Genomic DNA, 18,504 nt, shown 5'->3' with positions numbered 1-18,504 from the left:
GTTGCCAATTAGCCTCTACTCAAATCAGCCCAGACGTTCCTCACTACCTGCCCAGTGTTCTGGGTTCCTGAATGAAACACAAACACACACACACACACACACACACACACACACACACACACAGAGCCTAATATTTTAATATGCCTTAAACAGCTTGACAGCTGGGCCGCTGCCAAACCTGCATGTGACTAACACCTCCCTCCCGATATTCCTGAGTTATTACTTACTAAAATCCATATTCCATCTTCGCTGCCCTAGATCCAATGGGGTAGGGGCGGGGAGGGCTGGGGCCACTCTTCCCAGGCTTTTACCTGATTGCTGTGCTCTCTCTTCTGCACCTCTCAGGCCTGGCCATTACTCCTTTTCAGCATGGACGTTCTAACTCCTTCTTTCTCCCTCAGTCCCCTTGCCTGGGAAATCACAAGTCCTGCCTCTGTCTCCCTTCCTAGTGACTGGCTACCAGCAACTCTATTTACCAATCAAAACCAACTGGGGGCAGAGACCCTCGGCAACTTACATGTGGATTTCCATGTAATTTGGGGGACCCAATTAACATAAGGAGCATTAGATCAAATCCACAACAGGTATGGGCCCTAATTCTATAGGTTCCTTGCTCCGTGCTAAAGGAGTCCCAGAGAGGTAGTTTCCACAGTGTGAAAGGTAGGCAGGGACAGTACATGAGGTCAGTTCTGATGAGCATATATAGTCTCAGCCTTCCTTCCTTCTTCTGAATTGGCTGGATGTCATGGGAGGGGGGAGAGCAAATGTCACAGTGTTGTTTCCTGCAGCCCTCAGCTGTGACTTCCTCTTTCCAGGAGTCTCTGTGGGATGGTAAAGGCCAAAGGCTCTGCCTCCCCTCCCCCAGATGGGAATCCATGCATTAGGACATGAAAACATTTACTGTCTACTGTCCTCGGCTTTAGGACTTCAACCGATATCCAGAGACACCCAGCTCTGCCATGTGTGTAGTGTAGACACATAGTCCCAGCAGGAAAAGGGATTTCAGCTCAGCGACCAGGTTTGACACATCCACAGTTCAGCACTGTAATCAGAGAAAGAGAAATGGCATACTTCACATATGGGATGCTTTCAAACCAGGCCCTCCCATACAGCAAAACCCCACCAGGGAAAGCAGGGCCTCTGGGAAAACATGCTTGTCCCCCCTTTCACACTCAAACAACACTGTTTTAGTATTATGAGCACGGCTATTTATTTCAAATCAGAGAGTAAGGTGGTGTCCTGAAACCCATCACTAGGAGGGCATCTTCCTTCAGCCAGCACTGCTTCTAGGTTAGCTGCGGTGACTGGTCCCACCACAGAGGAATCTAGTTCCGGTTTAGAGTAGGGAGTGTCACCAGCCGGTTCCCTAACCTCAGCACTGCTGGGACACCTGGCCTGACATCCCTCTCAGATTCAACTCTGCTCTCTTCCTGGAAGGGTGCACGGAAGATGCTGAAGTTCTCCTGCCTATCATCTCAGAGAAGGCGAGTTCATAAAGAAAGAAGGACTAGTGTAGAACCAGAAGCCCAGACTAAAGTTCTGGCCTGGATGCTTTTAATTGTGTGAGAATCGGTCTTGCTTGTCAACTTCATTTGATCTGAAGTAAACTTGGAGACACACCCTACATGGGACTGTCAGTGCCTCTCCAGGAAGGTCCGACTGAGGTTAGGAGCCCCTCCCCTAGAGTGGGTAGCACTTGCTCCTGTCCTGCCTCAGATGTAAAGATGTCTCAGAGGACACAAGTCCTGCCTGCCTACCTTTGCTCCTTGCTAGTAATTGCACATATCCCCTGTTGTCTCCACTGATGTCAGAACTCAACTTCTTCAGCCTTCCAGAACCAGGGGCTCCTGAGGAACCATCTAGGCCAGACTGAAGAACCAGGTTAAAACATCCAGCTTCATGGGTTAGACAGCCATTGAGATGGCCAAGGTCGGACAACCCATCCTCCGTTATATAAGCCAGATAAGTCTATATGCTCATTTGAGTGGTTCTGGTCCTCTGGAGAGCCCTGACGAGCACACTGGGTTTCAGCTGGAAACTGGAGATATTAAGAATCCCCATTTGCCTGCTCTAGTTGGCCAAAGAGCATCTGTTGAAGTGCTCAGCTCTAAACTGCTAGTGTTAAAAGGCCAGACACTGAGCACCAGAGCCTTTGATTATGTTTTAATCTCAAGTCTTCCAGAACCACGGCTCTGTGGCCAAATAACAACAATGCCAATAACCTCTTAAGGAAGAAGTCTGTACTACTCTATCAATGGCTACCTGGTATCTGATGGGCAGGTCCCACACACCAGGCACCATGCCCAGGATCCAGGCGTTCCTCCTTCAGTGCTGCTCATGTCTCCTGAGAACCATTATGGCCCTCAGGGTCTGTCCCTACGTACCAGCCTGCTACATGGACAGACTGAGCTTGCATCTGTATATTAATATGATCTAATTCTCACTGGCATACCTGCTGTTTAAAGTGGAGCTTTCTGAATGGCAGCTAACTGTCCCTTGAGAATTATGTGTCTTGACTCATCTGTAAGATGTCATATTGTGCAAACTGAGTGGGGCTTTCTCTAAGCATTAGCCCAGGATCTGAGGCCTGGCCATTCATCCAGATTTAGCACAGCTGCTCACAGTGGCTCCCTGTGATCTAAGTATATTGTGATCCATGAGAACCGAGTTCCCCATGGCTCCCACTCTGTTTCCATAACAAGTCAGGCTGGCTGATAGTGCCTGTAAACCACAACCATTTAATCATTTTTCATGCTTTGTCTGTACCAGGAACTTCAGGAGGACTCAACAGGGTGGTTCTGGCTTACAGATTACATTAGCTTTATATCACTGTAACAAAATACCCAAGATAAGCGACTTATCAAGAGAAAAGGTTTATTTTGGCTCCTGACTTCAGATGTTCCAGCCTATGACCAATTGGACCCTTTGCTCTGGCCCTGGGCAGAATCTCATGGTTGAGCTGATGGCAGAGTAAAGATATTCACCTCACAAACAAGACGCGAAAAAGAGATAGAGAAAAAGACTGGGGTCCCACGATCCCCTTTGAGGAGGTACCCCTAAAGTTGTAAGGCTCCACTTATGAAAGTTTCCATCTCCCAGTACCTCCAAACTGGGGCCAGGCCTTTAGATATATGGGCCTGTGGAAAACAGTCCAGTACAAACAACACAGTCTCTCATGCAATTAGAGTCAGTAGGTGAGGAAAGCCACGCAGCTGGAGACTGGCCAGACATGCTTCTCTTCACGCAGACTGTAGCCTCCCGGTGGTAATTCCATGGGCTACTATGGGCTTTCTCCTGATGGTGCTTTCAGGGTAGGCGTGGGTGATGACCAGGAGCTCAGCACTAATTTTCCAGAGGACCAGGCAGAACTGCGGCATCTCGTCCAGTCTTGGGAGTTACATTGTATTGGGTTTTGGCAGTTATAAGTTGCCAGGATACAGAGGTGTATGTTGACCACCATTCCCATGACTGCCTATTACAGAGACAGTGTGGTGAGAGAGCGCTGCAGCCATTTTTGAGAAAGACAGTGGTGTCTCCAGAAGAGGAGGGACCAGAGTAAATAATTCAGCATCACTCCCATGGCTCCATGATCACCTAATCTGCATGGCAAGGCCTGAGAAGACTGTCTTTTGAGAGAGTCTTGATTTCCTTCTCTCCCCCAAGCTCCTTACTCACCACCATGTTTGAAACTCCAGGTCTCCTCCGCTAGTCCATGGTGGGCAATCACTGCTGAATGTTACTCCTAGGGATTGCCATACCAACCACCAAGACACACTACAGGCTAATCCATACCAAAAGCCACAGAAAGGGTCTTGTCATACCTACCCTGGGCCTGCGGGAATCCTGCCTTGTTCATTCTAGCCCCAGACTGAATTCTAGATCCCACTGAAATGAGCACTTTATACCAGTGTCTGCGCCCAAAAGGATCCAGGCCTCATGGCTGTCACCTCCAGGGATACTGCAGCCCTGAGCAATGGTCTAGGCTCTCTTATACCTTCTGAGTCAGCACAGAGCTGTTTATTTTGCCATCTGCGTCAGCAGTTAGAAACCCTGTGTGGATCTCACCACCTGGCAGCCAAGTCAACATCTAAAGCAGGCCCAGAACCATGGCTGGCGTTCAGCACAGTGCTCCAAGATCTGAGCTCTGTAGTTTGCCAGAAGTGTAAACTCTAGACCAGATACTTAGCCAACAGAATTCCTGTCATGTGAGGCCGAGTACCTTTCAGTCTTTATCCTCGGGCTCAAATGAGGTAGAATATGTGAGAACGAGTTGAAGATCTGTACCACAGAATAACAAGACATGTTGTTGTTGATGTTGCTGTTTTGTTCTTGTTGTTAACATGGCCTATTTTCACAAAGACTCTGCAACCTTCAGCCCAAATATGCCCACCCCCTTATTAGTTGCCTCCCTGAAGGCCCCTGAAGATCAGTCACTCCATTTACTCCTTTGTATCCTACCTGGGAGACTGGCTCAGGGAGAGCCATCTGCCTCTACTTCCTCAGTCCTCTCTGCTGTGGTTAAGTACTGGGCAATTTCACCCTCTCTACAAAATGTTTGTAATGCCAATCTAACACTTTAGGAACTTCTGATAGGTGGTGCTTGAAGCTAGTCTAGATGTGTTCCCTTGTAAATGACCTACATCAGGCCTTTACTGTGGCTTGAGTGTGGTTTGTCCTTGAAAGGTTTGTATAGGATGCATGGTCCCAATGTCGAAACATTGAGAGGTAGTGGAAACATCGAGGGGGTTAGATTGATTTTCTATTCTGGTTCTTTCTATCTCTCTCCTTCCTTCACTCAAGAACTCTCTACCCCTCTGCATCCATCTCTCTTCCTCTCTCGGTGATGTCTTCTTCAGGTACTCACTGGGACATTACCCAGCGCCATGAGCACACACAGTCGCTGTGTTCATAGACCAGCACTATAAGCCAAAGAACCCTCTTCTCTGTGGAAGTGACCTGGCCTCTGATATTTTGACATATCCAATGGAAAACAGAACTAAATTCCACCAGCTCCTGTTCACTCCACTAGTTCCTGGCAGCCATGTGGGCAGACAGCAAGGAGGACAGGCCAAGACTCTTGGATGACAGCAGCTAGCTGTGGATCCAAAAGCAGATCTGGGAGCAGATACCTCATTCCTTTTCCAGATACCGCCCCAGGGACTGGTGCCCCAGGATATTTCTACCTGTCTGGACAAAGCCTTGTCAGAAAAAACGTTTTTCAATAGTTCAAACTTGGTGTTTTTAGGATCCGCGTGTTTGTGAGGTGTTGTTTATTTGTTGTTTTGTCTTTTTACCTTACTCTGATTTTTTTGAGACTGGCCCTATTCTGAAGGTCTTGGTCCATTAACGAGTGTGAACAGGGAGGGTGTGTGTGAAGGGGGAGGGTGTGTGTTTGTGTGTGTGTGTGTGTGTGTGTGTGTGTGTGTGTGTGTTAAGAGGGAGGGGATAAAACACTTCCTGCAACAGTATCAGGGAGAGGACTAAAGAGGAAGGCTGAACTACTGAGCATTCAAAATTTCAAGGGGCTAAAATCAGTTAGGAAGCACTTGGGAAACTTCCTTGACAAAGATGGGATGACAAGGGGGGGGTCTCACCTCCCCAAGCCACCACCACTCCGGACTTGTAAACTTTTACAAGCAGGGATGAGGGTGGAGGAAGAATGGTGATGTAATGTTCTGTCCTTCCCAGTTTATATCTCTTATTCCTGGACTACCTCCCCTAGCCCTCTTAGCCTAGAGAAACTATCTAGTGTCTAGTGGGGCAGAGCAATGATCCAGTGCCACAGTGGATAGAAGAAGCTAAGGAGACCTGGGCTCGGCTGAAATACTTGGCTGACAGGGACAGGGTGGTTGTGCTGGAGGGAGGGACAAAGGGAGGAATAGCTGAAGGGAACTGAAACGGACTGGAACAGAGAAAGGCAGGGAGTGATGGAGTAAGAGACTGAGGGACTGAAGGACTGAGGGAGTGAGGGAGTAAGGGAATGAGAGAGAGAGGGAGGGAGGGAGGGTAGGAGGGAGGGTAAGAGGGAGGGAGGGAGAAAAGGAGGGGGAGTGAGGGAGGGAGGGAAGGAAAGAGAGTGAGGAATTGAGGGAGAGAGGGAGAGATGGATAGAGGGAAGAACAGAGAGAGGGAGGGAGGGAGGGAGGGAGAGAGGGAGGGAGGGAGGGAGGGCCTAAGCCAGAGGTAATAGAGAATGGAAAGAAAGGAAACTGAAGAGGCTTCAGAGGAGATGAAGATGAGGGGAGAAAGAATAAAAAGAAGTTTAGCTTAAATTCAGGTGCTCAGAAGAGAGATGGGATAACAAGGAGGAGCTCCCCAAAGCATGCACTGCTGGGTTCTGTCAGCTCTGGAAACCAGTCCCCACACATGCTGGTCTAAGAGCTCATCCCAACCCATACTGAACCCCAGCTCAACTGTGCTCCTCTCTGGCTCCCAAACAGGCCAACAAAGACTATGTCACCCTTTAGTCTTACTCCCAGACACTCGGTGTCCTTTCCCTAGTTCGAAGCCAGCCTCAGAGTCACAGAGTTCCCCACCCTGCCTACACTAGACAATTGTCAAGAAAACATGCCTTTTCCTTCTTTCTTTTTTCCTTTCTTCCTTCCTTCATTCCTTCTTTCCTTCCTTTTCTTTCTTTTTTACTATTCCTTTGAAAATTCCATACAGTGAGTTTGGCCATATTCGCCCCTCCCCCCGCCTCCCAGATTTCCCCCTCTCTCTCCCTTCCCACCCAGTTTTGTGTCCTATTTTTTTTTCACTCATCAAATCCAACACGTGCTGCCCACCTATTCATGGATGTGTGACCTCCCGCTAGAGCATGGCTGACCTGTCAGGATCAGCACTCTTATAGAAAATGAACCCTCCTTCCCCCAGCAGCTATCAGTTGCCAACAGATCCTCAGCTATGGGTGGGATGTCATGTCTACCTCTCTTCTCCATGCTGGGTTTCAGTCTGGCTTGAGCTTACCTGAGGCCTGTGGGTGCTGCCACAACCACGGTCAGTTAATAAGTGCAGTTACCCTTGTTGTATCCAAAGGATAATCCAAGGATTTGTGCTTGGGTGTCTGGTTAGACTAGTATAATCAACATTTCTTGAGAAAGGAAGCTACTAGGGCTTGAAAAGCATACTCAGCAAGGAATGTGTACAGCTAGAGTCCAAAGTCTCCAATATAACTCAACAGTAGTGTTTGGTTCTGTGAAGGTAGAGTGGGCTTTCTGCCCTTCATGAATAATATTGTTTCTACAGGAAATGTGTTTAGGTTTTAGCTCCAGATGTTGGGCATATGATGCCCTCACACCCCATGTCCTACCCACCCACCCACGACTGCAATATTTATATGGCCAGAGGGAGTAAGGGGACAAAGACACTGGTTGAGTTTCCCTCTGGGATCCCCACAGAAGGCTCACAATCTCTCTCCAGTGTGGCGAGAACCATCGACTGACTCAGTCATGCGTGGAAAAGTTGAGTCTTCCCAAATCAAGGAGATCTTGTTTGAAGCTAAAAGAAAAGGGCAAAAACTGTCAACAGTAAGTAAGGGAGGAATGGGGGCGGCATAAGAAATGGCAGAACCCTCGAGTTAATAAATAAAGAAGACACATGTCTGGAAATGACGTTGAAAAGTGGCTTAACAGTTCCATACCGGGAAATCAGCCGTGCCAAGAAGCTAGGGAAACTGGCGTTTTCGACTGTGCTGACTCGTGTTCAAGCTGCCAGACACCAAGAGATCATTCCAGTCAAACGAATACAGCCACTTCTGGCTGGGGGAGGGGAGACTGCAGAGAAAGAGCATACAAACTAAGTGTGTAAGGAACTACAGCATGGGGGACCATCGAAGGGCAATCTCCCCTGATCACAATCCACCAACATGGCAGTGACCGATGCATCGGGTTCCTTCCAACTCTACGGAGATCTGCATGTGGTAAATAGGGTACTACTTATGAACACACCTGAGGGAGAGAAGCCAAAGACACACACCTTTATGAATCCTTAAAGCCCACAAGACAGAGCAGCGCAGGCCATGGGGTACCGCCACGACGCAGTTCCTGTGTCATAGATAGAACAACCAAATAACTCAACTATGCTCACAACTACCTAGGGAGTATTACGCAGAGGAAGCCTCTCTGTGATGGTAGTGCGGACCAAGGCTCTCTGGCCAGCAAGCAATGGGAGCAGGGAGTCCTGGCACCAGGTACTGGGGGCACTGTGCACAGGACAGAATCCCATCTTGTACTAAAGGAGAGGTTTCTTCAGCGGGCCACGAGGGTGGCCATTCCTGAGGCACAGCTAGGGTGGGCGAGAGCTGCGGGGGCTGCTCTTTGTCTGCTCCCTCTCTTACTCTAATTAGGAACAGAAGAGCTCACGGCTATGCCTAAATTCTCTCTTTTCTTCAAGTCACGCTCCACAGTTACAAGGACCAGAGACAAGCATTTGTATGCCCATGCCCTCCCAGAATGGGGTACTTGCAGGGATATGGGAGGAAGAAGGGTGATGTTGGCCCAGTAAGGAGTTGAGGGGATACCCAAAACACAGGAGAAAAATAACCACCACCTAAGCGTGGTAGCTCCAGGACACTCAATCCACCAATGTTCAGGTTCTACTGCCTCCCCCACCAATTTACCTGTTTACTTCATGGTATCTGATTCCTTGTCCCCTCTATGCGTTCCTCTTAGCTTCTGGATATTCTCAGGATCTACCATTCCAACAGTGACACTAAGACCTGGCGTTCTCTGATACGTCAGGAGTCCCATGATAACCTCTGTGGAGTCCTGCACCCGACTCTGGCACAAAGTGCCAAGAGAGACTGATCTGTAGTTTTGATCAGAAGGAGATCACCTTGCCCGGGACAATCTCTACTTTCCTTACTCACTGTGACGGTCAGTATTGATCGTCAGTATGACAGAACCCATAAATACCTAGGGGACACGCGTTTGGCCATGAGTCTACTGGATTATCTAGACTGGGTTAACTGAAGTGGGTTATCTGGATTGGGTTCGTTGCGGTCAGCACCATTCTATGAGCTGATGTCATAGATGGAGGAAAAGGAAAACGTTGGGCAAGCATTGCTGTTCATTGTTCTCTGCAGAGGTAAGATGATCAGCCACTTCCTGTTCTCACCCTAATACACTCCTCACCAGGATACATGGCGGACAGTATCCCTGGGACAATAAACTGAAGATTTTCCCTTCCTTCTTTCCTCCCTTAAATCTCTTTTGCTGGGTGTTTTGATGTAGCAACAAAATAAACAACCTATTATATACTCTAATACCCAGTTTTCTCTTACAGTTTAAGGTCTAAGTACTCCTAAACCCTGCACCAAAGCTAGGACGAGCAAGACTCACATGGGAGAGCAATGTGCTACTGTTAGCCCAAAAATACAGTCTGCCCTCAGATGCCAGCCATTAAGGCTCTGAACACACACACACACACACACACACACACACACACACACACACAAAAGTGAAAACCACCTCAGTGGAGCCGAATCAGGTCTGAGAATAGCTTCCTTCTGCACAATAGCCAACAGTTATCCAATGCTGTCTCTAAGTCTGGCTCTGACCCAGTGGTTAACTCATTACCCAGCCTTCCTTGGTTACATCCTGAGCGGCCCCCAAATCACTCTCTGCCCCTTCTTTCTTCCACCTTATCTCACGGGCTTAAAAAATTTAACTTCCTGGTAGATGAAGGGGTCTGTGACATCCTTCTGGACAATGGTATAAAGGGGGTGCCATCCAAGATCTCTTGGAAAAGCACTTTTATTTTCAGAGGAGATGAGGAAGTTACCCTGAAACATTGGCCCTCCTCCTCCTCCTCCAACCCTGCAGTCCCCTCTTCCCCCTTCCTTCATGTTTCTAGGTATCAGTAGGTAGAGGCCTATCAGGGACCACAGCTGTCTTGTAAGATGAAACAACGTTTGTGAAGATGGGATTACAGATGACACAGTTGTCAGAGAGAGCCTGGATCTCCCGGTACGTCTGCTCGGCAGTTTCATCAAAATCCACACAGCTCATCCAAACTGATGCAGGATGGTAAGCACCAAGCCCATCTCATAGACAGAAACTGAGGCACTGAGAGGGAAAGCTCAGCAACTGTTCTAGACACACTGCCACAACGGGGCCTCATAGTTCTAAATCAAGCTAGCCGATCCAGAGATCTGATGAGCATGACATATTTCCCTCCAGCCAGAAGACGTTCTACAACTGCAAAGTCTGAAGCCTGAAGGATCCCAGGCTTTCCACAAAGAGATTAAGCTCACAGTGGTTATGTGCTGGCCTCAAGCCTGCTGGCTTTCCTATCCTGTGGTACTAGGACTGACTCCTGAGGCCCGCCCAGCATTCTGTCCATTTCTGCATACTTTCTCTCCTGAGGACAACTAGAAACCATCACCTCATATGGCAAAGCGGTGGTTGTATGCTGCCTTCGGTAAGCACTTGTCATACTGCATCGTTTTGGATTTCCAATCCTGCAGAAACCAAGACTGAAGTTAAGATTGTATTCCAGAATTATCACAATGACCACATTACACATTACTCATTGGTGTACTTAGACATGACTCAGCCAGGATATTTTACAACAGAAAATGATACCTGAGAGGGAACATAATCAGCGGTGTTTGTAATATTCTCTCTGGGAGCCGCAAGCAGTTGCACAACACCCAGAGGGAGAACAGAATTATATGTGGAGGCAATAGCAGGCACCATCCCCAGAGTCACCAATATTATTATTATACCAGTCCAAACAAGGTAAGTTCACAATACCAACCCTACCCACACCCTTGCAAAACACACACATGCACACACACACACACAAACACACACACACATGCATGCACACACACGCACATGCACACACATGCACACATACACACACGCACACACAAGCATACACACTCATGCACACACAAACACACACGCACACGCACACACACATACATGCACACAAACACGCACATGCACACACATGCACACACAAGCACATACACTCACGCACACACAAACACACACAAGCACACGCACACACACACATACGCACACACAAGCATACACACTCATGCACACACAAACACACACAAGCACATGCACACACACGCACAAACAAGCATACACACTCATGCACACACAAACACACACACAAGCACACACACACACGCATACACACACGTACACGCATACAAACACACACAAGCACATGCACACACACACGCACACACACACACACACAGCTCCAGTTGCCTAAGCCCTGCAATAAGTAAAGTGATCTTCTTGCACACTTTTGCTAGGTGTACTGACTGTGGCTCAGGCTCTGACTTTGGAAAACCAATTCTAAGAGACCTTCTCTTTCACATTCTGGCCACCACTCAAGCATCTCTTCGCCCTCTCCCAAGCTGCCATCACCCTGTGATTGATGCCTTTCTGAAGATTCTACAAAACTTGTCTTCTCACATTAAGCCGCTCAGTACCTGTGGTCTCCACTCATGGCCATTACAGTTGACTGTTCCCTTCCAGGGGACCCAATACCCTCTTCTGGCCTTCATGGGCACCAGACACATACCAGGTACATGGACAAAACACTCATTCATACAAAATAAACTAGTATTTAAAAAAAAAAAAGACTGTTAGGCCAACAGAAACATGAAATGCAGAGGGAAAGTTAGGGAGTTCCCAAAGCCGGTAAAGATGCAGTACACAGTGGCAGGTGCAAAGGCTTAAGCCAGAGTAGAGTAGTAGAATGGGAGAAAATATATAAGGGCAAGACACTTTTGGACTGATCGGGCAATTGAGAGGTGGATGTTGAGCTGTGAACAGTGACACTGATGCTGGTACACAGTGATGATGGTGCTGGTACACAGTGATGATGGTGCTGGTACACAGTGATGATGGTGCTGGTGCACAGTAATGCTGATACTGGTGCACAGTGATGCTGATGTTGGTGCACAGTGATGATAGTGCTGGTGCACAGTGATGATGGTGTTGGTGCACAGTGGTGCACAGTGATGGTGGTGCTGGTGTACAGTGATGATGGTGCTGGTGCATAGTGATGATGGTGCTGGTGCATAGTGATGATGGTGCTGGTGCACAGTGATGATGGTGCTGGTACACAGTGATGATGGTGCTGGTACACAGTGAGGATGGTGCTGGTACACAGTGATGCTGATGCTGGTGCACAGTGAGGATGATGCTGGTGGTGGCACTAAGACACATGCAGGCAAGGTTCAGTGTCTAGGGTGAACTGTTGATCTAACCAATAGCAGCATGGAGAGCTTGTAGATTAGCAGGCCTTTGTGGAGAGGTTTCCTTTGTCACACCACACAGATTTAGGGCCAAAACTCGAAATCCTTACAAAAGTGATATTGAAACCGTCAAAATGTAAAAAAGGAGTCTCACTCCAAGATGGCCAGAGGTGGCTTCAGTGTGGAGCCCTGAAGCAGAGCAGTGAAGGTCACACCCAGCAAAGAACAGGGTGGCCCTGTTCTTTCCCCCTTGTCCACCCAGGTCAGAGCCAAAAAAACAGCTGTACTGTAGAAGAAGGTCTTTCTGAGGTGTCAGAGTAAAACACCAGTCACTTGGGCTCCACACTGCCCTAGGCCGTAGAATCCAGGGGGAACCTAACCCAAGGACTGATACACAACAAACCACAGGGATCCCCTAGAGAGAGGTCACAGTGCTCCGGAGAAATGCTTCGATGTGTGGAAGATCAAGGAGAGAGACAGCTTTGAAATGATTGACAGCCCCAAGTAATGAGAAAATATGAGATGATTTTATATCTTCAATAGAAGTTAAAAATGAGCTTTCTCTGTGAGAGAGCAGCAGAAAGGCAAAATACTAAAGGAGCACATGATGTAAGAGGCCGATGTCTGATCATTGTTACAATAATGTCCTGAGTCCTATGAATCCTGCTTCTGCCAGAAGCTCAGAGTGGTCCATTGGGGAGTCTTGTCTCTTCGTGAGATGCTCGTCTCCTGCCTATAAAGATGTTCTTTATGTATCACCTACACCGATGACGTGATCTGAAGACGCAGCGCAGGATGCTGGCCTTGGTATGACACCTACATTACCATCTGTCCACAATCTCCAAATGCATGAGCCCAGCTCTGCTCTCGGAGGTCTGTGAGAGAGCTCAGCAGAAGTCTTCCTTTTGCCTTTAAGGTGCTTCAGTCCCAAATCAGATAAAGCTTCTGGGAATTGCAAGTGTTAAAAAAAAAAAATGGATCCAAGCAGTGGTTCTCAACTTTTTTAATGCCGTGACCCTTTAATACGGTTCTTCATGTTGTGGAGATCCCCAACCATAAAATTATTTCATTGCCCCTTCATAACTATTTTTACTAGTTTTAAATTATAAGGCAAACATCTGATATACAGGATATCTGATATGCGACCCCTGCCCAAAAGGGTCGTGACCCACAGGTTATAAACTGCTGAGTTAAAATAACATATATGTGTTCTTAGGGGGGAAATCATAGAAAAGACAAAAAGAGATGGGGAAAATGCTTTTGTGTTAGCCCGGTGGAAGGGACTAGAATGGGAGAGTGACCTGGCGGTAGGAAGACTCTGATGCAGAACCATAAAGTTCTGGACAATTCCTTGAAAAGTAGTGCACCTCTAATAGCTGGTAATATTAAACAGCAGACGGCCCCTCATCCAGAAGGAGACAAAAACAGGAAACTATTTTTGTTCCTTAAGCCCGAACTAAAGTGAAAGAACAACTGGATAGCCTTTAAGGCAAAGTGCTTATGTAACTTTTGGCCCAAACTGGGGACTTTTGAGAGAAAGCCCCCTGATTTAATTGGAAGATGTGTTCCTCCAGCTCTAGGGACCCTCCTAACATTTAGGCACTAACAGAAAAGATGCTATCTGCAAACCTTTAAGTATTTAATCACAGCTCAAGGGCTGACCTTCTCCAACACCTGTGCTTAAATGGCTTAATGACTTATTTTAAGAGTCACGCTTCCTGGCATGTCACAACCTTTCCATGAATGGTTGGGGAGCGAGCAAAGGAGAAGTTGAATTTCCCAATAATTGGTGCTTGGAAAAAATGCTCCCTGGAAGCCCATGAGGCATGTGGCCCTGGCACCACAGAGTCACTTTAGCTGTAGAGAGCATACCTAGATGATTACAGCTTGCATGTTTCCACGCTACCCAAGCATAGCTGGAATGTGTGCCTCCGAATCATCTTCGCTGGAAGTGTTACAGAAACAGGAGGCTTCTAGCTTTTGTGTATCTTACCACACACTGCCTCTGCTTGGCAGGAGCCCTGGCCTCAGAGTTGTATACATCACTTCGACTGCGATTGGGACTCAATGTAAGTCATTCAGAGTGAGCTTCGTCAACACCCACAGAATATCCCCCAGCAATGGATAGGTTGCCTTTGCTGCCCTGAGTGGCTTTACTGTCCTCAGAGGATCCCAGGACCAGCAGCTGGTAAAAGATGAGGAGACGTTAAGAGCTAAGTTTTTAGAGACACTGACTTGATGATACACTATGACATTAAGGGTCCTTGCCCGTTCCAGATAATCCATCCCTCACCCACCTATTGAAAGGACTCTGGGTGAAGGACTTATGAACCTAAAACTTCCTCCAAAGTAATGTGCATTTTATTCTTGAAGACAGGAATCTGTTAGTTATCCAAACAGACATTAATTCCATCCATGAGGGTAGAGTCGTCAGGACCTGACACTCATACTGGGTAGTTCCCCTTCTCGTCTGAGATTCCCATTTCACCAGGTTGCGTTACCCGTGACTAACTACCCTCTCGGATGTCTAAACGAAAGTTTCTATAAATAAGTAGTTCTCAAGTTTTAAGATGTGTATCATTTGAGTAGCATCGCAAGGATGTCAGACCATCCTACTCCACCCTGTTGGCAACGTGAGTCACGTCACATCTAAAGTCAGGAAACGGAGAGGTGAGTGTTCGTGTTCCACTCGCGTCCCGTGGACGGCGCTGCCCACATTCGAAGTGGGTGTCTTCACCTCAATTAATGCAGTCTAGAAAAATCCCTCACAGATAGGCTCAGAAGTTTGTCTCCCAAGTGATTCCAGAGCTTGAAAAGTAGGAAATCAGTATCAACCATCTCAACGGAAAAGAGCGAGTGTATGTTCCAGGACACTCTACTAAACTCTGCCCGCTGACCAGGAGAGAAAAGCAAATCCCTGGGTATGTCAAGCTCAAGCAAGGATAGCTTTGACTCTACACACTCAAGGAGAGCCACCTTTCCTGTGAGGTTGTAGTAGCAACAAGCTGACACTGAGCTCCGCGCTGTAGTCAAAAGCAGAGAAAGTGCTATCCTTACACAGACACCGAACCTGAGGTCCTTTATGTCCCCCAAAAAGCAGACTGATCAAACCTGTCTGCTTTCAGAGGGTCAGCCAGTAATATAGAAATACTGAAAGTCCCCAAAATAGAGCCAAGCTGCTATTTGGAAGTAACATCCATCTTTGAACCCTTCCCTGAGCTAAGCTGCTGAGGAGACAATAGTGATGACTGGATGGTCTCTCTGGAGAGCCCAGCCAGGGTGTGTGCATGGCACTTTGCGGAAGCTCTGAAGCAGTAGAGAGCTTCTGGGGCAAATGCTGCTCCCAGTAGATGAGACTTCTCCAATAAGACACATGCAGCCTCCGTTCTAGGGAGTTTGTCCAGAAAATCTCCCAGGCCAGTCAGGAGTATCTTACACTGACAGGTGCTATCTATAGCCACAAGCCTTCTACCTGGACTACAGACGATGCTTTTCTTGCGAAGGACAACAGTAGATATCAAGGGTCAGTAAATACTGTATCCGGGCTCAGCATACTCTGGCTCTAGGCCTTCCTTTTCACCATCTTGACATGTTTCCCATATAAATTGTCTTTCACTTAATTTCTACGCCTCCATCAGTATCAGTAACAAGACGATGCTCTCCAATAGGGTCTCGATCGCCGAGATTTGCAGAGAAATAACGTCCGTGACATTTGGCTAGAAAGTAGCGTGCAAACGTAAGAGGTCATCATATTCATTAGAAGACGAGTTTTACAGGATAAAATGTAAACTAAATAACAGTGCTACGCTCAAAGAGACAAGACAGAAATTCTTACTCATGTCTTAAGGCTTTCAGCTGTCTTCTAAACAATGCCTATTACCATGAAAAGGGCCTGCAAAGTAGCCTTCCAAATAATTCTGTTTATCCCGTGAAAATCCAGGCTGGAATCGATGAGCCCCACTCCCTTCCTCTCTGCCTCTGTGGCAGGCATTTTTCCCTTCCTTTCCCAATGCTGTCAGCAAAAGCAAACTGTCCAACTGTGGGCAAGAAAAGAAGTGGACCCACCAAGTCCTCCGAGAGAGTCCCCACCTTCTCGCCTCCACCCCACCATTCTTTACAGCCACCCCTTGCCTCTGGGAATCCCAGAGACTTACGTAGCTTGCATGACATTTTCTTGTAATCATAGATTTTCACCCATTCCTACGCCCTCCTTTTGTAACCGAGTAAGGAAGGGAAAAGGAGTTTATAAACATCCGTGCTTCTGTGGCTCCAAAGCCATTAGCAGTTCCATGAAGGCACGGAGGCAGCTTGTGTTAAGCCTAACCAGGGGGCGGTGGTAGAAAGACACAGGCTCAGAAGGAATTGCCTGGATAATGCGTGAGCACTGCTGCAAAGGCTCAGCTGCCCTGAGCTCCCCGTTTGTGGGTAGATTTTGCACTGAGTCCACAACACAGACACCTCAGTCCTCAAAGTCTCCCTCTGGTTAGGCTCTCTGCCTATCAAGAACCATATCACATACAACTGGGCTTTGGAAACACCAGAGTAGCCAGTATCAGTTTTCAAAAGCTTCCCCCTCCCCAACCCCCACCTCTCTCTCTCTTAAAAACAAAAACAAAAGCAAAAAAGCAGGGGGTGGGGGTGGGGAGTGGTGATGCAAGGACATTTTTGTAAATGGAAAATATGACATAGAGTCTGAGGCAATCCAGGACATTTTAAACCAGAAAGGAGATGAGATGTGAGCAGTACAAATTAGTGTAACCATATTTTGCTAACTGCAAAGTGGTTCTAGCCCCAAACAAAACTTCTTCTCTCCAACCTGTCGACTGTATATCTATTTGCTTCTCCTTTACACTGTGTAGAATTTGGTGAAATGTTTGGAGTTGAAGTCAGAATGGAGAGGTCTAGGGAACGCCAAACCGGGGCCAAGCCACCCACAGACTACGGAACTAGGGAAACAAGCACAGGAAATACACAGTTACTTACATTGAAAAGTAATAGTCACGCATGTGTTATATAAGCCAATTAGCTGAAATTATGTGTGTGTCGATGTCTAAGGAATGTCCTGCAATTAGGAGGCATATTAAGTACCAGATAGAAGGGTAAAGTACTTTACCCTCAGTCCTTCCTGTCTTTGACCCAAGCATGACCTTGGGCCTGTTTCCCCAGATGTGTTTACAGCTTCCCAACGGAAGGTTCTTCGCCTCCTGTTGTCAGAGTTTTTAATCTTGACTCTCTACTCTAGGCTTCAGGAAGATTTGTCCAAATTACCCTGATAGAGAAAATCAACTCAGTCACAGGAGAAACTAAGCAGCCAGTTAGGACGGAGGGGAGGGAGACTGGCACACTTCTTTGCACTGAGAAGCAAGCTCTGAGGCAGACAGAATCCGGTGTGAGTGCGGAAGGGTCAGCAGGCTGCTGGTGGCGAGGTAGCCTGGAAACCAGCCACAGAGGCCCATGCTACACTCAACTCAAACAGCTTACTCTCTGTTCTCTGGGCCAGATAGACTTCTGATTGCACAAGGAATCCTGCTCACTATCCCAAGTTAGCACTGGCTTGGGGCTTCTGGGATATGCTGGTTAGAGTCTGGATGGCAATAGCAGGATGTAGATTCCTCTCTGGACGCTGTCTCTCCTCCCGACCACATAAATACACAGCGGCCCAAAACTGTCTACTTAGCAATACAGAGCACAGGTGTTTGTCGAATTCTTACGTTTTTCAGACAAACTCTCCTTTCCCTTTTCCTCAAAGATGTCTTCATGCCCCCTGCACGGGTTCAGATCTTCTGCCATATGCCACTGACAGGTAGAGAGGCTCAGGAAGGAATTTGCATCTGGAAGAACATTAATTTTGTACGAAAGTGGAGGATGACCGCAGACATGGCAGAGACTTCAAATGACAGGCATCTGTTCCCTACAGCACTTGCACGCATACTCAACAGCGCGAAGCAGAGTCGACGAGGCTGAGGCTGCGAGGATTACCAGAGTGGCCAGGAGGGTAGGCCCCTCAGAATGAGTGACAACTCAGGAAAATGAAGCTGATCCCACTGACTCTGGGGTGGTGGCACCTGTGCCCTAATGTCATAGGAGAGGAAGGAAAGGATTAAAACTCCCCATCCCCAATGTGGTGGTGGTGGCCCATTCTTTTAATCCCAGCACGGGCAGAAGCAGGGGATATCTTTGAGTTCGAGGCAAACCTGGTCTACAAAGCAAGTTCCAAGACAGCCAGGGCTACAGAGAGAAAAATCTGTCTCAAAAAACAAAAAAAAAAAAAATTAACT

At 47.6% G+C, this 18,504-nt stretch overlaps 1 long non-coding RNA gene across 4 annotated transcripts in view; it reads right to left on the bottom strand.

The window, feature by feature from the left end:
* Positions 1–18,504, bottom strand: part of LOC102550768 (uncharacterized) — a 57,936-nt gene that overhangs the window by 14,291 nt on the left and 25,141 nt on the right. For all 4 annotated transcript variants that reach the window (XR_001836540.3, XR_005500528.2, XR_005500529.2 and 1 more), the window contains exon 2: positions 902–1,042. This is a non-coding gene — a long non-coding RNA (uncharacterized LOC102550768). The remainder of the gene's footprint in view (positions 1–901; positions 1,043–18,504) is intronic.

The sequence above is a fragment of the Rattus norvegicus genome, chromosome 2 (genome assembly GCF_036323735.1).
Source record: "Rattus norvegicus strain BN/NHsdMcwi chromosome 2, GRCr8, whole genome shotgun sequence".
NCBI classification, from domain to species: Eukaryota; Metazoa; Chordata; class Mammalia; order Rodentia; family Muridae; genus Rattus; species Rattus norvegicus.
Note: the sequence above shows the minus strand (reverse complement) of the source record. Positions and strands in the feature narration are given on the sequence as shown.